The sequence below is a fragment of the Peromyscus leucopus genome, chromosome 4 (assembly GCF_004664715.2).
Source record: "Peromyscus leucopus breed LL Stock chromosome 4, UCI_PerLeu_2.1, whole genome shotgun sequence".
Lineage (NCBI taxonomy): Eukaryota > Metazoa > Chordata > Mammalia > Rodentia > Cricetidae > Peromyscus > Peromyscus leucopus.
The window spans coordinates 88,154,366-88,176,582 of record NC_051066.1 but is presented as its reverse complement, the minus strand read 5'-3'; the positions used below and the strand labels follow the sequence as shown (position 1 = coordinate 88,176,582).

At 39.5% G+C, this 22,217-nt stretch overlaps 1 pseudogene; it reads right to left on the bottom strand.

Annotated features, from left to right (window-relative positions):
- The window catches only part of LOC119087874, a 48,073-nt pseudogene that overhangs the window by 6,022 nt on the left and 19,834 nt on the right, over positions 1–22,217 (bottom strand).

Below are 22,217 nucleotides of genomic sequence, written 5' to 3'. Positions count from 1 at the left end.
TTTCTAGCCAGGAGCCTGATGGCAGCTTAAGCTTCTACCCACCTTGACCAGGAGGCTTTTCTATAGCTAAGTGATGGGAAGAGCTCTCACTTTAGTCACAGGACAACGGGTCCCCTTTCTTCACTTGGGAATACACTGTATAGCCTACAGCCAGTCTGTCTACTTTTTTCAGACCACAATATTCTATAGAATAGCTGTGAACCTTCCAGGAATTCTGGGAGAATAGGACTTTGAGAACCTTAGAAACAATCATTGTTTTAATGATTCATGTTTGGAATGCTATTTTCAAAGATGAGAAGCTTTTGTTATCATAAAAAACATTCTAAGGTTCTCTTACATTGAAGCACAGTGTGAGGTCGAAGTATCAGAGCAGAATCTGATGAGAGATGAAGTTTCAGGCCTGCTTGACCTCCTGGCAGTGTTCTATTGAAAAGCTTTGTACAAAATATATGATGTTTTAGATTTAAATGTTTAAAATTAAGTAATTGTAGAGGCTTAATCAAGTTTGGATTTGTTTTGAGATAGGTCTTGCCACGTAGCCTTGGCTGGCCTGAATGTGCTATGTAGACTAGGCTGAACTTGAACTTGTGATGATCCTCCTCCCTCTGCCAGCCAAATGCTGAGATCAGATGTATGCACTGCCATGCCCAGCTTGATTTTTATTTAATAATGTTTTCCCTTTCTACCTGTTGACTATTTGAAGACAAGTGTACTGAGGGATGGTCTGTATGTCAAATTGCTCTCATTGGTCAATAAGTAAAACACTGATTGGCCAGTAGCTGGGCAGGAAGTATAGGCAGGACCAACAGAGAGGAGAAAAGAAAAAACAGAAAGGCGGAGGGAGAAACTGCCAGCTGCCGCCATGACAAGAAGCATATAAAGACGCCGGTAAGCCACAAGCCATGTGGCAAGGTATAGATTTATGGAAATGGATTAATTTAAGATATAGAAACAGTTAGCAAGAAGTCTGCCATCCACGGCCATACCGTTTGTAAGCAATATAAGTCTCTGTGTTTACTTGTTCCGGTCTGAGCGGCTGTGGGACTGGCGGGTGATAGAGATTTGTCCTGACTGTGGGCAAGGCAGGAAAACTCTAGTTACACAAGTGGAATAGCAAAGAAAAATACTGCTGGTCCTTAGGGATTTTTAATGACTCGATCATAAAAGTAGTTAGAAGTGCCATGGGAGTAGTGCAGGTGGCCTCTGCTTTATGTGATTTGGTGGGGGAAGTCCTCAAAATTGTCTTCATAACTAATACCTCCACATACAATTATGAAGCTTAGAATGCTATACTATAACACTTCATTTCTGAAGTTAATATACCACCCAGTCTTCAAGTTGCCCTCACTTAAAGGACACTCCCCAGGAATAAAAAAAAATAACAATCATTTAACCACTGATGTAGTTTGTAAATTACTTTCCCCAAGTGTTTTATTTTTTTCTTAACTGGTTTTAAACTAGAAAAAAAAAGTTATATAAAGGTATATTTTGCGTTCTGAAAAGAGGAAGAATTTGTAATGCAAACTCCTTAAGGAAAACATATGGAGCCAAGTGATGACATGAAATGGCAGATGTATGTGAGTGGGTGGGTGGCGGGGTCACCTGGTCAAGAAAAAAAGTGTCAGGAGATTCAGAGTTTAAATAATTTCAAATAAAAATATGTCTGCTTGTTTGAAAAGCCTATTTTCTAAGAGACAGGACTTTTATAGGTAGAGCACATATTCACATATACTGTCATTTTCTTCTTCCCTTAATCAAAGGGTCATCAGGGTACAAGGAGAAGATGCCCAGAAGAGATAAGAAGTCATCACAGGCCTTGCATTTTTCATAATCATCCTATCTTTAAAATATTTCTAAAATGCTTGCTGTTGTTACATCCTAAGCATGTATGTGTATAGTGATACATGAGGCACAAACTCTGAACATATTCAAGAACCCATTTGAGAGGTAACATTTTAGTCTGTGATTTACAACAATTACAAAGAGTGATGGGTGTCTGCTATGCACGATCAAGAGTTCCATTTATGAATTATGAGACAAGCTGAAGGGAGTAACAAAGGGCTGTTGTGAATTATGGAAAGATAAGTTCCTTTCCTTTGCTTTCAAGTATCCTTCTCTGGTTCAACTTAGCTTATTGACTTCCCTGGAAGATGGGAAGTGTCTGATGTAGGGAGAGAAGCACACTGTAGATTTTTCAGAATCTCTTCCAAATAGCAGTTCACAGTTCATGCCATAATGTCAAGTAGGACTACAGCTGCCTATTACCTCTTCCCAAGGAAGAGTTACATACACTTATGCTTTGAATTTGTCATCTCACTTAGTTAGCATGGCACCATTTTACAGATGAAAAAACTGAAGGTCAGAGACATAAGGAACTTGTCTATGAGGGTTCCCCTAAGAAGAAACAAGTTTCAAAGTCAGGTCTGTCTCCTAACATCGATTTGTGGGTAAATTTGCTTTCCCACTATTACTTCTCCTGATGAACAGAGACCCCCTTAGTTATGTTAATGTAATATAACACAGTTTCTTCATCAATGCCCCATATCTTCTAACATTCACGGAACGCTGTCAGCATGTCTGACTAGATAAAGTACTCCTTTTTAAAAGAAAGGCGAGAAAAAGGGCAACAAATTCATTGAGTTGAAAAGTAAAAACTGCCTTTGACTATAAAGGGGAACCAATGAAAATTCTGCTTTAGAAATTAAAGATGGTATCAGACCACCATGCCTTAAAGTTAGACCTCAACAACAACAAAAATTATAGAAAACCCACAAACTCATGGAAACTGAATAATGCCCACCTGAAACATCAATGGGTCAAGGAAGAAATAAAGAAAGAAATTAAAGATTTCCTAGAATTCAATGAAAATGAAAGTACAACATACCCAGACTTATGGGACACTATGAAAGCAGTGCTAAGAGGAAAATTCATAGCTCTAAATGCACACATAAAGAAGATGGAGCAATCCCATACCAATGAATTAACAGCACAACTGAAAGCTCTAGAACAAAAAGAAACAAACTCACCCAGGAGAAATATACACCAGGAAATAATCAAATTGAGGGCTGAAATCAACGAAATAGAAAACAAGAAAACAATACAAAAAATCAATGAAACAAAGAGTTGGTTCTTTGAAAAAATTAACAAGATAGACAAACCCCTAAACAAATTAACCAAAAGGCAAAGAGAGAGCACCCAAATTCACAAAATCAGAAATGAAAAGGGAGACATAACAACAGACAATGAGGAAATCCAGAGAATCATCAGATCATACTTCAAAAACCTGTACTCCACAAAAATGGAAAACCAGGAAGAAATGGACAATTTTCTGGATAAATACCACATACCAAAATTAAATCAAGACCAGATAAACCATTTAAATAGACCAATAACCCCTAAAGAAATAGAAACAGTCATCAAAAGTCTCCCAACCAAAAAAAGCCCAGGACCAGATGGTTTCAGTGCAGAATTCTACCAGACTTTCAAAGAAGAACTAATACCAATCCTCTTCAAAGTGTTCCACACAATAGAAACAGAAGGAACACTACCAAACTTTTTATGAGGCTACAATTACCCTGATACCCAAACCACACAAAGATGCAACAAAGAAAGAGAACTACAGACCAATCTCCCTCATGAACATTGATGCAAAAATACTCAACAAAATATTGGCAAACAGAATCCAAGAACACATCAAAACAATTATCCATCATGACCAAGTAGGATTCATCCCAGGGATGCAAGGATGGTTCAACATACTAAAATCAGTCAATGTAATACTCCATATAAACAAACTGAAAGTAAAAAACCACATGATCATCTCCTTAGATGCTGAAAAAGCCTTTGACAAAATCCAACACCCTTTCATGATAAAGGTCTTAGAAAGATCAGGAATACAAGGAACATTTCTAAACATAATAAAAGCAATTTATAGCAAGCCAACAGCAAACATCAAATTAAACGGAGAGAAACTCAAAGCGATACCACTAAATTCAGGAACAAGACAAGGCTGTCCATTCTCCCCATATTTATTCAATATAGTACTAGAAGTTCTAGCTAGAGCAATAAGACAACAAAAGGAGATCAAAGGGATACAAATTGGCAAGGAAGAAGACAAACTTTCACTATTTGCAGATGATATGATAGTATACATAAGTGACACCAAAAACTCTACCAGGGAACTCCTACAGCTGATAAACTCCTTCAGTAAAGTGGCAGGATACAAGATCAACTCAAAAAAATCAGTAGCCCTCCTATACACAAATGATAAAAGGTCTGAGAAAGAAGTCAGAGAAACATCACCCTTTACAATAGCCACAAATAATATAAAATACCTTGGGATAACACTAACTAAACAAGTGAAGGACCTTTTTGTGGTGATATTGTGTTCCCCAAAATATCGTGTACCTTAATAAACTTATCTGGGGTCAGAGAACAGAAAAGCCACTAGTTAGGCAGTGATAGCACACGCCTTTAATCCTAGCATTTAAGAGACAGAAATCCCTCTGGATCTCTGTGAGTTCAAAGCCACATTGGAAACAGCCAAGCATGGTGACACACGCCTTTAATCCCAGAGAGTGGTGGTAGAAAGCAGAAAGATATATAAGGTGTGAGGACCAGAAACTAGCAGCATTTGGCTGGTTAAGCATGTGGCTGGTTAAGCTTCAGGCTTTCGAGCAGCACAGTTCAGCTGAGAGCCATTGGGATGAGGACACAGAAGCTTCCAGTCTGAGGAAACAAGACCAGCTGAGGAATTGGCAAGGTGAGATAGCTATGGCTTGTTCAGTCTCTCTGATGTACCAGCATTGACCCCGATAACTGGCCTCGGGTTTGATTTTATTAATAAGAACTTTTAAGATTCCTGCTACACCTTTTTGATAAGAACTTTAAATCTCTAAAGAAAGAAATTGAAGAAGATATCAGAAAATGGAAGGATGCTCATGTATAGGTAGGATTAACATAGAAAAATGGCAATCTTACCAAAAGCAATCTACAGATTCAATGCAATCCCCATCAAAATCCCAACACAATTCTTCACAGACTTGGAAAGAAAAATACTCAACTTCATATGGAAAAACAAAAGACCCAGGATAGCTAAAAGAATCCTATACGATAAAGCAACCTTTGGAGGCATCACCATCCCTGACCTCAAACTCTACTATAGAGCTATAGTAATAAAAACAGCTTGGTACTGGTATAAAAACCGACATACGGACTAATGGAATCGAATTGAAGACCCTAACATTAATCCATGCACATATGAACACCTGGTTTTTGACAAAGGAGCCAAAACTATACAATGGAACAAAGAAAGTATCTTCAACAAATGGTGCTGGCATAACTGGATCTCAATATGTAAAAGATTACAAATAGATCCATATCTGTCACCATGCACAAAACTCAAGTCCAAGTGGATCAAAGACCTGAACATAAATCCAGTTACACTAAACTTAATAGAAAAGAAAGTAGGAAGCACTCTTGAACGCATTGGCACCGGAGACCATTTCCTAAATAAAACACCAACAGCACAGACCCTGAGAACAACAATTAATAAATGGAACCTCTTGAAACTGAGAAGCTTTTGCAGGGCAAAAGACACAGTCAATAAGACAAAAAGACAGCCAACAGAATGGGAAAAGATCTTCACCAACCCCACATCTGACTGAGGATTGATCTCCACAGTATATAAAGAACTCAAGAAATTAGACATCAAAATACTGAACAGTCCAATTAAAAAATGGGCTAAAGAACTAAACAGAGAATTCACAAAACAAGAACTACAAATGGCTGAAAGACATTTAAAGAAATGCTCAACATCCTTAATCATCAGAGAAATGCAAATCAAAATGACTCTGAGATACCACCTTACACCTGTCAGAATGGCTACGATCAAAAACACCAATGACAGTCAATGTTGGAGAGGATGTGGAGCAAAGGGAACAATCCTCCACTGTTGGTGGAAATGTAAACTTGTACAACTACTGTGGAAATCAGTATGGCGGTTTCTCAGAAAATTAGGAATCGAACTACCTCAAGACCCAGCCATCCCACTCTTGGGCATATACCCAAGGAATGCTGATTCATACCATAAAGATACATGCTCAGCTATGTTCATAGCAGCACTATTTGTAATAGCCAGAACCTGGAAACAACCTAGATGCCTGTCAACGGAAGAATGGATGGAAAAAATGTGGCACATATACACAATGGAGTACTACTCAGCAGAGAAAAACAATGAAAGCATGAAATTGCAGCAAATGGATGAACTAGAAAAAAATCATCCTGAGTGAGGTAACCCAAACCAGAAAGACAGTCATGGTATGTTCTCACTCATAAGTGGATTCTAGATATAAAATAAAAAACAATCAGACCACAACCCATAGAACCATGGAGGCTATATATATAGCATGGAGGTCCCTAGGACGACTGTGGCTTATAATAAATTTCGTTTTACTCAATTATTGAAAAAAAATAGCCAAATGAATGAAAAACATGAACTATGAACCAAAGGCTGAGGGGCCCCCAGCTGGATCAGGCCCTCTGAATAGGTGAGACAGTTGATTTTTCTTGATCAGTTTGGGAGGCAACTAGGCAGTGGGATCAAGTCCTGTGCTCATTACATGAATTGGCTGTTTGAAACCTGGAGCTTATGCAGGGACACTTGGCTCAGTCTGGGAGGAAGGAACTGGACCTGCCTGGACTGAGTCTACCAGGTTGATTGCAGTCCTCGGGGAGGATTTGCCCTGGAGGAGGTGGGAATGGGGGGTGGGCTGGGGTAAGGGGAGGGGGTGGGAGGGGGGAGAATAGGGGAGCTCGTGGCTGATATGTAGAAATGAATGGTATTGTAAAATAAAAAAAGAAAGAAATTAAAGATGGCACAGGTAATATTAAGGGAAAGAATAGTAATGGGGATGAGGTTTAAGTAAGGAGAAGGAAGGGAAGTTAGGGATAACTCATACTAAGGACATTTAAAAAACAATATGAAAACTTATGGTTTTATAAATTCATACATATATTTCTGTAAGAGTTTACTTGGAGTAACCCTACACAGGAGATTATGTTCATCCCAGAAGCCATAGACTGCCAAATAAAGAGTCCACTGTCAAGTGTAAAATACCTTCCCTCAAGTTTTTGGTCACATGCGACACAGAGGATGCCCCCACCACCACCACCAAAAAAATACAGGATATTGTTACTTCTTTTAGTTTCCCACTAGAAGTTGATGGGAAGACCCTATTGTTGAAGACATCACACATACTGGTTATAGAACAAGGAGAAATCAAGTTCATACTGACTGAGGCTTCTCTCTGCTGGCTTGTTTTCATTGTATTAGAAAGTGCTAGGTTGGCTGAAGAAGGGAAAAAGTCATTATCAGTCTTCCTCAGCTGTGAACTGTATGAACTGCAATAACAACCAGTGTGGCAAAATATGACCAGTGGTGCAAGAGCGGTACAAGTGTTGTGAGGGCAACCAACCATCTTCTGATTGGCTTTAGATCTGCTCCTCACACACACTTGCCTGGTGCTGCAAATCTGGCCCCAAATCCATGGCTACAAAGCTTCAAGGCCCCAGGGAGGAGCCTACAACTATTACGTTGCAAAAATAGACAGAGTATCAAACTTCCATCTCAATTTTTAGCTCTCTACTTATAGATTAGTGTTGCTCTCAGACCTCACCAGAGAAGTTTCTTTGTGTGGCAGACCACAGAAACTCACAACTAGTCAAAGTACAGAGAACAATAAATGTCAACAGAGTGCTCAGTCATAAATGGGGCATCCATATCACACCCCTTCTCCAAAGCTCAGGCACCACAGAGGGGAAGGGCATACTGAAAGAGGCAAAAGTCAGGGAATACCAGAATAAAAAGTGTCTTCTGCATATGACATGACTGTTGTACCTACGAATTCACAGTGCCTGTGGCTGCCTGCACACTATCAAGCCAGTCAACATTCTACTAGGGAGTGGGAGGGGGCTCCTAAGCCATATCCAAACTGTGGAATTATGGATTGTGGAGGGCTTCTGGGGAAAGGAGAGTCAGTTTTCCTTAAGGGTCAAATATGCTCCAGTAGATAGCCTGTTTACGAATATATGAGAATCAAAAGTTGGGATCAGGAAGTTATCTATAAAAAAGGGGGGCATAAAGTGGGAGTGGATCTGAGAGGAGGTGAATATAACCAAAATATGTTATATGAAATTCTCAAGAAATCAATACAAATACTGTTTATAAAGAGAAATCAAGGGTAGAAGGACTCATAGAAAGGTCATTAACTTTTATGAGGATATCAGACATGTGCCAGTCCAGAGAGCTAAGTGTTTTGTGTTCTGGTCTTAGTGTATCTCTGTTATATAAATGGAGGAAATGCCATGGTTACAATTCTGTTAGTCCTAATCATGAAACTCAAATCAAGGTTTAGGAAATTATGATATGGGATTTTGTAGCCATAAATACATAATGCAAGCCATGTAGCTACCATTACACATAAAGGCTTCCTATGACTGCATCATCTTCATCCTCTCCGAGATGCCAACATAGAATGCCTTTACCTCACTTCTGGAGCCCATGTCTGTGGCTGTGTTGGTTTTATGTCAACTTTATCACAAGCTGGAGTCATTGGGGAAGAGAGAGACTCTCAATCGAGAAAATGTCTCCCTAAGACTGGCCTATAGGCAAGTCTGCCAAGCACTGTCTTGATTAATGATGGATATAAGAAAGCCCAGCCAGCCCACTGTGGGTGGTGCCAACCCCACACAAGTGGTCCTGATTGGTGTTAAAATGAGCAGACCAATAAGCAGCACACTTTCATGGTTTCTGCTTCAATTCCTGTCTCCAGGCTTCTGCCTTGAGTTTCTGCCCTGGCTTCCCTCACTGACAATAATGTGACCTGAGAGATACAAGAAATAAACTCCTTCCTTCATAAGTTGCTTTTGGTCATGGTCTTTTACCACAGCAGCAGAAGCCCTAACTAAGTCCCTAACTAAGCTCTAACTTGAGTCTCTTGTGACCAAGAAACTACAAAAATGATTCACCCAAAGAAGGAAAGTGTGTGAGCAAATGAACTTCACTGTGAACTGCTATGGGATATTCTGTATGTTAAATGTGTTGCTTTGATTGATTAATAAATAAAACACTGATTGGCCAGTAGCCAGGCAGGAAGTATAGGCGGGACAAGGAAAGAGGAGAACTCAGGGAAGTGGAAGGCTGAGTCAGAGAGATGCTGCCAACCGCCCACCATGAAAAACGAAACGTAAGCCGGGCAGTGGTGGCGTACGCCTTTAATCCCAGCACTCGGGAGGCAGAGGCAGCGATCCTGTGAGTTCGAGCCAGCCTGGCTACCAAGTGAGTTCCAGGAAAGGCGCAAAGCTACACAGGGAAACGCTGTCTTGGAAAAAAAAAAAAAAAGAAAGAAAAATGAAACGTAAGGTACCGGTAAGCCACGAGCCACGTGGCAACTTATAGACTAATAGATATGGGTTAATTTAAAATATAAGAACTAGATAACAAGAAGCCTGCCACGGCCATACAGTTTGTAAGCAATATAAGTCTCTGTATGTTTACTTGGTTGGGTCTGAGTGGCTGTGGCACTGGCAGATGAGAGAGATTTGTCCTGACCGTGGACCAGGCAGGACTGGAAAAAACTCCAGCTACAGTGAACCCTCTAAGGTACCAAGCTAAAAGGCCTGAAGGCACAAGAGTTGTGTGGATCCATTCGGGAATAGGATTACAGTACTGAGTCATCACACAGATTTTTCCATTTGAGAAGCCAGAGAGAGAAGAACTATATGTAAGTCTTACAGGAAAAAGGCAAAGTAAAAAGGCACACAGTGTGAAATGGGGTTCAGTATGCCAGCACTGCCCTCTGTGCTGAGTGTTCGGAGCTATATCAGGCAGCATTTCCTCATTCTGCCTTGACTCCACACAGCAGCTCTGCAGGAACCACACATTAGATTATACTTCTTAATTAGGTCCATGAAGTGGCTTTCTCTGGTTGTACTCAGTGTCAAAGCACTCTGCTTCCCTGGGGAGTCTCATGCCTCCCATATCCTCTTGCTCTCAGGCTGACATTTCCTCTGTGACAATACTGCTGTGGTGATTTATTTCCTGACTCATTTTCCAATAGCAAGTAGATGACTTCACTCAACCCCAGATGGAAATATCTGTTGTGCCTCCTCATAATGAGAAATGATTGCTTTTTAGGAGATGGTATCCAATGCTCATAATATATTTCACAAAATTCCCAAAATAAGTTCCCAGAATTAGTTGAAGTCATTTTGTCTGCTGACTGTAGATTTCCTAATTGATTTTGGCCCTCAAAGGCCAATATAAAGCTTTCTTTGGTTAGTCATTGGCACAGACATGACCTGGGACTCCATCTGGGCCCAATATTGCAAAGATTGATTCTTCATAATGTCCATTATTGAACTGTAAATTTTCCATTTATTCATGCAGGTTCTTTCTTCACACTGTTCAAAACACCAGAAAACTGACTTTTATGGATTCAGTTAAGAAATGCCCCTGCAGTTTGACTTCTACTGAGTTTAGACTTTGAGAAACAACCATAGCAGATTGCAGAGAGAAATGAAGAGAGACCAGTGTGTTTATTCCCTGGCTCCCTCTCTCCTAGGCTGAGGTTTGCTGTGGTAGTACCCTCTAATAGAGACCATGGCTCCTCTTGGGTACCAGGCACTGCTCCATCCAGAGATCCTTCCCCTGGATACCAGTCACTGCTCCTTCCCATTGCTTATTCAATTCTAAATGGTTTAAATTCTCCCTCTTATGATTTTGGACAAATTCATGCCTATCTGTCCCCTCTCTATCTATCTCCTGAGATTCAGGGTAGTGCTACTGTTTTGTGCTTTGCTTAGTTTTTCAAATAGGATATATAAAAACGAAGGAAGACATACAACAACTTCCTGGCTTTTCTCTCATTTGAGGAAAATTTTGTTGGTTTTTTGTTTTTGTTGTTAACTTACACTCTGTAAAAGTAGGACTAAGAGTGTTACAAAATCACTACATTATATAAAAAAGACACCCAATCCATACGATATCAAAAAGCAAATCAAAAGAGTTCAGAAAAAAAAGGACAGAGCACATCATGTTTATAGGGTTAGGATAATTTGTCAGGCAGAAGAAAACATTTCAAGTTCTCCTAACTAAAAGATAAGTTTTGACAGGTACAGATGAAGAAAATGGATAGCCAAGAATTGAGGACATTACCTAAGACAAAGAAATCAGCTAATATGTACAAAGGGAAAATTCACTCTCATTTTTCAGATGTCTACCAGGAGAGATTAGTCAAGGAAGATACAGCTGAAGCTGAATAATTTTTAAAGATCATCAATGTATTGAGCAGTAGTTCTGGAAGCTGGGAAATCTAAAACTACGGCACGACACCTGGCAAGGGCCCCCGTACTGCATCACTCCATCCAGGAGGTAGAAGGACAGGAATACACTAGCAAACGGAACTAAATGTGCTTTTAAGCCAAACCACAAGATGCTCTTAACCCCATGACCTGGGGTCTATTCCCAGCACCCAAATGGTGGCTCGTAACCATACTAGCTACAGTTCCATGGGATCTGATGCCCTCCTCTGGCCTCCATAGGCATCAGGTATGCATACAGTGAACACACAGATATGTAGGCAAAATACTCATACATATAAATCTTTAAAAGAGTGAAAAATTAAATGTACTGGAACAGACTTTTTTTTCCAGCAATGACAACATTATTTGCTTATGAGGGTAGTGCCTTCACACCCTATATATATTCTGTTAACTCCCTTTACAAACACAATTGCACTGGGGACTGAGTTTCTAACACAGGAACTTTAGAGGAAAAAAAAATCAAACCACAGCAAGAGTGATGCCCTGTTGCAGAAACATTTAAATTCAGGTTGATTGGAAATTAATTACAACTTCATGGACAAATTATTCATGAAGCCACTGATGAGTTTTGATCAGAGAAGTATGTTTAGCACTAAATTCAAGGAAGATTAACTTGGCAGTAATGTCAGGACAGACTGATGAAGAAAGAGCTGGCAGGTATTCAAGAATGAGAAGTAGGGATATCAAATTCTGAAAGGAAGTTGAGAAAGAAAGAAATGGAACAGGATTATATACTGGAAAGTAGTTTCTAAGTAGAGCAACAGAGCACTGGATAATACTGTAAAGGGTAAGAGAGAATGGTGAGGAGAAGGAAATAAGAGAAGTAGGATTAAGTCCTATGTTTGCCATATTTGTATCATTGTTCTAGAACATTGGGAACCTAGGAATGTTTTTAAGTTGAAAAGAAGATGGTAGTAAGAATGGGGATACTAAGAGAACAAATCAAAGATTGAAACAATTATGAGACATGAGATAAAGCTATGACGGGCAGGAAGGAGAAGGCATGGGTTCCAGGACACAGGGGAAGAGCCATCATTGGCAAAAGAGGTTTTTTTCATGTCAAAAGTCTGTAGCCAAGCAAAGGAAAGGAGATGATGACACAGGAAGCACTGAAACTGATGTTACACACTCCCAATGGCATTTCTTTTCTTCAGAAAGACTCACAAGTTTATGATTTTCTTTGCATTACAAGTAGAGAAGCACTAAACCAGGCTATACGCAAGAGCCAAAATCTGTCTTTCAAACTCCATTTTTGCTGTGAAATCACCCACACTCCAAGTTGGGTCTTATTATGCTGACAAGTATCTACTACAAATAAAGTGGAAGCCAAATTTTAGTCAACAGGATTATTTTAATCTGTAAATAGCAAAATTCACAGTGAATTATCAAAGCAAGGGGAAGGGTTCCATATTTTGGGGGTCATTTTTATTGTGCTTATTTATTTATTTATTTATTTATTTATTTATTTATTACATATATTTATGACCCAGTAACCTGCTCAGTTACTCCAATATTCTTCATGATATACACTGAAGTTACCCAGATATACTTTATGATATGTACTGCAAAGTCCCTCAAACACCACAGTGAATCTTCTCTATGCCTGTCTAGCTCCTCTCCCTCCTCTTCCTGCAAGTCTCATTACATAAAAGTGAGTTATCAGTTTTCCATGTGACCTCCATGTGAACATAAGGTTTGGAATCCTCCATACACTAATGGGTCCATGTGACTATCTGAGTTATATCATCTCTATAATCTATGCCATCCATATTGAAGTAATAAGCCATTTCTTCATGATTTGAAAAGGAAGTAACGGTGAGATTTTTACTCATTGAATGCTCGGGGCTTTATCACAATGGCTGACCATGTAGCACCCCACAAAGTGAGTTAGACACACTCCAGCTCAGGTGAGATTTGGCATGTATTTTATCTGTTGTAGAAATTTGCCACTGTGGTGAGACCTAACTTGGAGTGTTGGTAATTTCAAAGTCAAATTGGAGCTCCAAAGGATTCAGAAAACACAGAATTTTCCCTCTGTAGTGCATGTTGCAAGAACAGAATAGAAAATGATAAAATCATAGTCTTTACAAATAAAAAGAAAATCATTGAAGGACTATGTGGAGACTCTCCGTTTCAGTGTTTCCTGTCTAATAATTATTTTCTCGCTTCCACTTAATTTTGAGTATGCAACAGTCCTTTCTTTCAAAGATACCTTCTCTTTCAAAAGTTAAAGAGTTTCTTTTATGTCTGACAGCCTACTCTGTGTAGTTTTTACCCCTCATCCCCATGGGAACTTTAAGTCAAAAATAATCATTGCATATGCTAAGTGAAATCTGTGTTTTCAGATTGAAGAGTTTGCTCTTAAAAGCAGCTCTGATTAGAATAGTTATTTGCACACACATCTAGCCCTTTACAGGGTCAAGGCAACTTTGAGGAACTCTCAGATTCAAAGCCCTATAACAGAGAACAGCTCACAAGAAGAGAAGGGACCTCAGGATTTTAGGACAGAAAGTTTCTCAGTCAATGCTCTCAATTCCTTTATGATAATCTCTGTTAGAAGAAAACCTTCCTTGTTTCATCTTACTTGTGTTTATGTTTTACATATTCTACAAGTTTTTTTCAAGATCATGACAATGTGACAGTTTACAAAACTCATACAACATGCTGTCCAGCTTGAACTGTTATGTAAGTGACACAACTACCCAAGGCAACAGCCATCATCATCACCACTGTACACACTGACTGCTCCTACTCACATGTCTAGTCAACAATCATCTTGCAACTCAAACCCAGGTTTCCAGACACCTATCAGAGTTCTCTTACCTCTCCCCAACTTCCACTTATAGGCAATTTTAAAAGAAAGAGAACAAGAGAAACAAAATATCATACAAAAAGCAATACTTATTGTTCAATAGTATTTAAAATGCAAGTTGACTCAAAGTCACATGTTCATAAGGTCTCTCACTCACATATGACTTTTTAACTCCTCAGAGAGACATCCTTTCAGAATTACTTATCTGATTAAGTAGCCAGGATCCTACCAGAGACTAATTTACAGGCAACAGTTTCATAGGCACAGCTGATCCCTTTCTACTTGTTATTATTCAGGAAGGCATTTTTATTTATACTTCATAAACTCTGATGTTCACCACAGGAATCAAAAGAAATCCCTGTTCATCTTTATCTAGTGTAATTTTATGAAATACACCAAAAGAAATGTAATTTTGAAAAGGACCATATCTGTATGTATACACTGATTAAGCAGAAGCGTCTCCCTGGGGTAGGAAGGCAGGGTAACCACATGAGGGAATCCCAGCTCATGAGCTGGAAGTACCTGCACCACATGCCAGTACAGCGAGGACAACTGTCATCACCACTGTGCTCTGCCAAGCTTGTCTTTCTTCGTGAACTAGTCAAAGGATGGGGAGATATCACTTGAGGATGAATAATCAAAATCACGATAGAACAGATTTAATAAAAAATAGGTAGATTCACATTTGGCTAAAGGGGTGAAAGAAGACATGGAGAAAGAAAATAACATTAACCAGTGCCAGGATCTAGTCTAAATGGATCCCAAGCCTCATGTGTTCAGTTCCCATGGAACTATGAGATGGGCACTAGCAATTCTTCAATTCCCACCCCCCTCCTTGGGAACCCAAATCTGCAAAGCTATTAAGTTATAGAGCTGTAGCTTGAATCCTACCTGCTTAAAAACCTTTATGTGTAGAAGCTATAAAAGACTGCATTTCTAAAATGTTAAGGAGAGTTACCTTGTATGTGGGGACCTCAAGGAATCTCTACCATAACTACTGAAGGATTAGTTTCCTTCTCTTTGAAAAGGGATTAATAGTTTGTTGCAACCAACCCACTAACCATGATCTATGTACAACTTGACCAGAATATAAAGTCTTCAATCTGGTAGGAAAAGAACATGTAATTTTCTTTCTTTTTTAATTTTGACAATGATTTTATTTTATTTTTTTAATAATATAAAATACAGCAAGATAAAACAAAAACTAACATACTGAAACTGGACAAAACAAACAAAAAGGAAAAGAGCCCAAGAGAAGGCACAAGAATTTGATACCCATTCATTTGCACACTCAGGAATCCTGTAAAAACACAAAACCAGAAGCCATAATATGCAGAAAACCTAGTATGGACCTATGCAGGGCCTGTACATGCTGCTTGGTGTGAGTTCATAGGTGCTTTGGTTATGTTGATTTAGAGATCTTGTTTTCTTGGTGTCCTCCATCCACTTTGGCTCTTCCACTCTTTCTGCCACCTCTTCTACACAGTTCCCAGAACCCAGAGGGGAGAAATTGGACAGAGTCATCCTGTTTAGGGCTGAGTGTTCTGTGGTCTCTCACTCTCTGCCTAATGTCTAGCTATTGTTCCCATCTGCTGTATGAGAATGCTTCCCTGATGATGGCTAAATAAGGCACTGATCTATGGGTATGGTGGAATGTCGTTAAGTTGCGGGGCTTTTTTGTTTTGTTTTGTCTCTAAGAACACCAGTATTTGGTTTTACTCTAGGTCCCTAGGCTATCTAATCTCAGGTTCTGGGTCACTCAAGCAGTGTTGGATAAGGGATCCATTCCATGCTGTGGGCCTTAAGTCAAACAGATATTGGTTGGTTATGCCCATCAGCTTTGTGCCACCATTGCCCTAGCATATCTTGCAGGTAGGACAACATTGTATATTAAAGGTTTTGTGGCTGGGTTGGTTTTTATGTTTCTCTTTTGGGTAGTGTACAGAGTATATATCTGTACCAAAGTTGTGACGGTGCTGTCTTCAGCAATGGGTCTTACCATCAGTTTGTGGAGAGCAACCTATAATCTTAGCAACAGCCTGGGTTCTTTGGAGATGCCCATTGGGTTCCTTTGGCCAACAACTCAATAATATGTAACCCAATCCCAGTACTAGAAGCTTCATTTGGTGACAAGAGATGTCCAGTTGGGCTCTGTCTCACCCATTATTTGTCAACTTTATTAGATCACCTTCATATATATATATATATATATATATATATATATATATATATATATATGAGTTTCTGCTACATTAGGTTTCCATACTATCCCTCAAATGGCCCTTAATTATAGCTGTCTCTCTCCATATTCTTTCCCTCATCCTTGATCCTCTCATTCCTAAAGAGAACGAGATTTATCTGTTCCCTTACTCTGTACTGAACCTCTATGGTTCTACAGATTTGTAACTTGGTTATCATTGACTTAGCTAGCATCCACATATAACCGAATACATACTATATTTGTCTTTCTGTGTCTGGGATACTTCACTCAGGATATTTTTTTTTCTAATTCTATCCATTTACCTGTAAATTTCATGATTTCATTTTTTAAAACAGTAGAGTAATACTCCATTGTGTAAATGTACCACATTTTGTTTACGTATTCTTCTGCTGAATCTAGAAATCTTCACAATTTCTGGCTATAATGAATAGGGCAGGAATGAACATGGCTGAGCAAGTGTCTCTGTGGTAGGATGAAGCATCCTTTGGGTACATAGCTGGATCTTGAGATAGGTTGATTCCTATCTCTCTGAGGAACCACCAAACTGATTTCCACAGTGGTTTTTGGGAGCCCAGCTGGGAGACCGGCTCCCACCTTTTATGACAGGGTACTTTTATGGAGAGAGAGAGAGAGAGAGAGAGAGAGAGAGAGAGAGAGAGAGATCAGAGAGATATTAGACAGAAGGATAGAGTGGAGAGAAACAGATAGAAACACAGGATAGCCTCAGGAGGGCCTGGATCATTATCCACTGGCCCCTCCTGTCTCTTCTAAAGGGCTATTTATAGGAATGCCAAGGGGTGGAGCAAAGCGCCCCCCCCTCCCCAGCACAGCCAAGGACAGACTCTTCCAATCACCTGGTAACTACACACGTGATCAAACAATCCTCTAATGCAGCCCTGTTGGGTAAAGCAAGCAGAGACCTCACTAGAAAACCTTCGTGGGCCTCCACAGTGGCTGTACAGGTTTGCACCCCCACCAGCAATGGAGGAGTGTTCCCCTTACCTCACATCCTCACCAGCATGAACTGTCACTTGTTTTATTGATCCTAGCCATTCTGACAGGTATAAGATGAAGTCCTAAATTAGTTTTTGTTTGCATTTCTTGGATGGCTAAGGATGCCAAACGTGTCTTTAAGTGTTTCTCACCCATTTGAGTTTCTTCTTTTGACAATTCTCTGTTTATGTCTATACTCCATTTTTTTTAAAAAAACTGGGTTATTTGTTTTCTTGATATCTAGGTTTTCTTTTAAATCCATATTAAGAATTCTACTTGTCCTTAAAGTACACTAGTGCTTGTGGTTAATGATTCTATTAAGAGCCCACAGAAGGACTTGTTCCACAGTACCCCATGAAGGGGTAAGAAAGGTTAAAAATGCCTCAAATTAAGATAATTACAATTAAACAGGAGTGTGTTTCTACCAGAGAGGATGTAATAAGAAAAGGTCAGAGTATTGCCTGCAGTCCTTGTAGTCTTGGAGCAGTCCTGGCTTTGAGTATAAATAGTTGAGCTCTGTCTGCCTAATAATCAAAGCGATGCCACCTTTGACAGAAGGCTACATGTTCTAAAGGTTACATATGAACTATAACTAGTACTTACCCCTTAATGTCAGAGTTCACATGAATTAATGCCTTAATTACAGATAACGATAGTTTCTACAGACACTAAGACAGATGTTCTAAGTTACAGAAGCCAGTGTCTGACCCAGGAACTTAGAAAGAAACAGTGTCCACATCTTACACCAATAGTACACATCTCTAACAAACTGAGCTACTCTGAGGATTTCTCATTCATTTGCCTCTCACAACTTCATGATCCTATGCAGAAGTACAGTGCTCACAATTCTTACAGTTGGACGTGTCACATGAAGTTCTCCAATGATTCTTTCACAAAGGTATGTCCTGTTATAGAAACACTACCAGATGATTCCTTCAATTTTCAATTCTCTTCCTTGAACTTGATAGGAAAACAAAAAAACATAAAGGGGTTGTACTATACAAAAATTAAAATAAAAATTATAACTATCACAGTGGATAAATAATAAAGAATATAAACATACATTTCTTTTTTTATCCTGTTTATTTTTTTTCTTTTATTTTACAATACTATTCAGTTCTACATAACAGCCACAGATTCTCTTGTTCTTCCACTTCCTGCCCCCCTCCCCTTCCCCCAGCCCACCCCCCCATTCCCACCACCTCCAGATCAAGGCCACCCCCAAGGACTGAGATCGACCTGATAGGCTCAGTCCGGCAGGTCCAGTCCCCTCCTCCCAGATTGAGCCAAGCGTCCCTGTATAAGTCCCAGGTTTCAAACAGCTATCTCATGCAGCGAGCCCAGGACCTGGTACCACTGCCTAGATGCCTCGCAAACAGATCAAGTCAATCAACTGTCTCACCTATTCAGAGGCCTGATCCAGTTGGGGGCCCCTCAGCCTTTGGTTCATAGTTCATGTGTTTCCATTCGTTTGACTATTTGTCCCTGTGCTTTATCCAACCTTGGTTTCAACAATTCTCGCTCATATACACCCTCCTCTTTCTCGCTAATTAGACTCCCAGCACTCCACCTGGGGCCTAGCGGTAGATGTCTGCATCCAGATTCCTCCATCCTTGGATGGGGTTTCTGGCACAACTATTAGGGTGTTTGGCCATCCCATCACCAGAGTAGGTCAGTCTCAGAGTGCAGTCCGGCTGTCTCTTGGCCATTGCCAGCAGTCTTTTGTGGGGGTATCTTTGTGGATTTCTGTGGGCCTTTTTAGCACTTTGTTTCTTCCTTTTCTCATGTGGTCTTCATTTACCATGGTTTCCTATTCCTTGTTCTCCCTCTCTGTTCTTGATCCAGGTGGGATCTCCTGCTCTCTTTCCCTCGACCCTCGCCGTTCATTGCTCCTACTCATGTCCAGGCTGTTCATGTAGATCTCAGCCATTTCTCCATCATTGGGTGATCCCCGTGTCTTTCTTGGGGTCCTGTTTTACAGGTAGCCTCACTGGTGATGTGAGTAGCAGTCCAGTCATCCTTGTTCCACATCTAGTATCCTCCTATGAGTGAGTACATACCATATTTGTCTTTCTGAGTCTGGGTTACCTCACTCAGGATGATTTTTTTCTAGATCCATCCATTTGCCTGCAAACTTCATGATGTCATTGTTTTTCTCTGCTGAGTAGTATTCCATTGTGTATATGTGCCACAATTTATTTATCCATTCTTCAGTTGAAGGGCATCTAGGTTGTTTCCAAGTTTTGGCTATTACAAACAATGCTGATATAAACATAGCTTCCTAAATATAACACCAGTAGCACAGGCACTGAGAAAACAATCAATCAATGGGACCTCTTGAAACTGAGAAGCTTTTGTAGAGCAAAGGATACAGTCAACAAGGCAAAGCAACAGCCTACAGAATGGGAAAAGATCTTCACCAACCCCACATCTGACAGAGGACTGATATCCAGAATATATAAGGAACTCAAGAAATTAGACATCAAAAAGACCAACAGTCCAATTAAGAAATGGGCTATAGAACTGAACAGAGAATTCTCAACAGAGGAAACTCAAATGGCTGAAAGGCTTTTAAGGAATTGCTCAACATCCCTAATCATCAGGGAAATGCAAATCAAAACAACTCTGAGATACCACCTTACGCCTGTCAGAATGGCTAAGATCAAAAACACTGAGGACACTTTATGCTGGAGAGGATGTGGAACTCGGGGAACTCTCCTCCACTGCTGGTGGGAATGCAAGCTTGTACAACCACTTTGGAAATCAATATGGCGCTTTCTTGGAAAATTGGGAATCAATCTCCCCCAAGATCCAGCTATACCACTCTTGAGCATATACCCAAGAAATGCTCAATCATAAACATACATTTCTGAGACGTATTGGTAAAGCCAAATTTTGATGAGTATGCAGTGGGCTTACATAAGGTAGTGTAGTGACTTCACATTGCCTACAGAATTCCATGTTCCTGGGATTCAGCACACATTTTAAAAAAACAATAAAATATTCTTTGAAAAACAGAAATCAGTTTAATAAAAATATTTCTGAATTTGGGGTTGAAATTATAATTTGACTAAGCAAATAAGTACATGTGATTTGAAAACTGGAATTGTTTTGTGATAAATGGCTGCTGCTCTGACTTCCAATGGAAACTATGTTGGTTCTCTAGACTGCCTTGGAAAGGAAAGTCTCTGAGTGTAGAACAAACTATATTGTCTGTGGCAGTTCTGAGAGACAGTCTGAAATGAAATAAATATCCAATAAATGCAGCAACTAGATCTGCCAGAAAAATTCAGGATGACAGGAACTGGACCCTGGGACCCGGCTTTATCAAAGGTGTTTTCTTGGATAGGCTGTGATTTTAAAAGTTGCAAATGATACAACTTTTTGCATCCCAAACTAAAAAATAAATGTGTGAAACAGATGGAAACACAACTGAGCAATTATTAAGCACTCTTTTGCCATCAGATTAAGTAATGTCCATTCTCTAAAGTGGGCACAGACTTCATGATAAATCAATTTTCCAGCTGGATGATTGTGTGTGGATTAAGAGATGAAAATTTATCAAAGAAATCCTTCTCAGAGGACCTGACACCAGTAAGAGAAATCTATTTGGCTGCACTGGAGGGCTATTTGAACCAAGTAAATTTATAGCCATAAAATGTTTCCTCTAAAAGACATGTTTTGCATCAGTAAAATGTTTCAGTAAAAGCCACATTTATAAGTAATTTCAGCCAATTTAATTCCACTGATGATTGATAATAGAGGGAAAGCGAACCATGTTTTTTTGTTTTCTTTTTTAATCTTGAGTTTAGAAGGCAGGGCATATTTCCTTAATTTTTCTTAAGTATTAACTGCCTTCCCAGGCTCTAAGCATCACTAATGTAACAATTATAGTCAGTTCTTCTTCATGCTAGAGTATTTAAATAAAATACAGTTCACAAATGTAGTAAAAGATGTGATGACTAACAGCACTAGATCAAGGCCACTAACTGAAAATATAAGACACAGTTATGCATTGCCTAAATGAAATGACTCAAATGTATTTTATAATTGTTACAATGTTCATGGATTTAATAATTTTAATGAAAACTTGATGTCATTACTAAAATATACAGAAGAGAACAGAGATTACGAGTAAACACTAGCTTACTGTGAGACGAGACATGCATGAGACCCTCATGAGATCTAGCCCAACATTCCCACACAGAAGGAAGAAGGAGGCTCACAAGATCATCACAAGGCCCTCTCCTCCCTGATATTCCAATTACTGCTATATAAGACATAAACAATGGACCCAAAAGGACTTTCTGATGCTGCCTTTGAGTCATTCCAGATCCTATAAGTAACCCCAACAAACTCATTGGTTCACCAAACTGTACTTGAGTGGAATATTTTGTTCTGTTGGTGCCCCTTCTATCTGTGGTGAATGTTTCTGTATGTCTCTCTCCATACTCTCCCATGAATGAAGTTGAGGCCACAGCCATGGATACAGTTATGCAGCAGATACCAAGATAACCATCAGAAGAATGGCAAGAGGAAGAAAGGCATAGCACACAGTGTGGATGTGCTACATAGATCTTCAGAGCCAGAACTACCAGTCATAGCCAGTGCTCAGTAAAGCATGATATAGTTATCACAAACTGGGATGGAAAACTGGAGAGAGGAGTCTGACACTGGTTATGAGGATTGGCATTAAGTTAGAGTTTCTATATTTTTTCTTTTTGTTTATTTAACTCTAGCTATTTGTCTTCCATATCACTGGGATATAATCTTCATTTTCTATGTCATATTATATGAAGTTCATGAGTA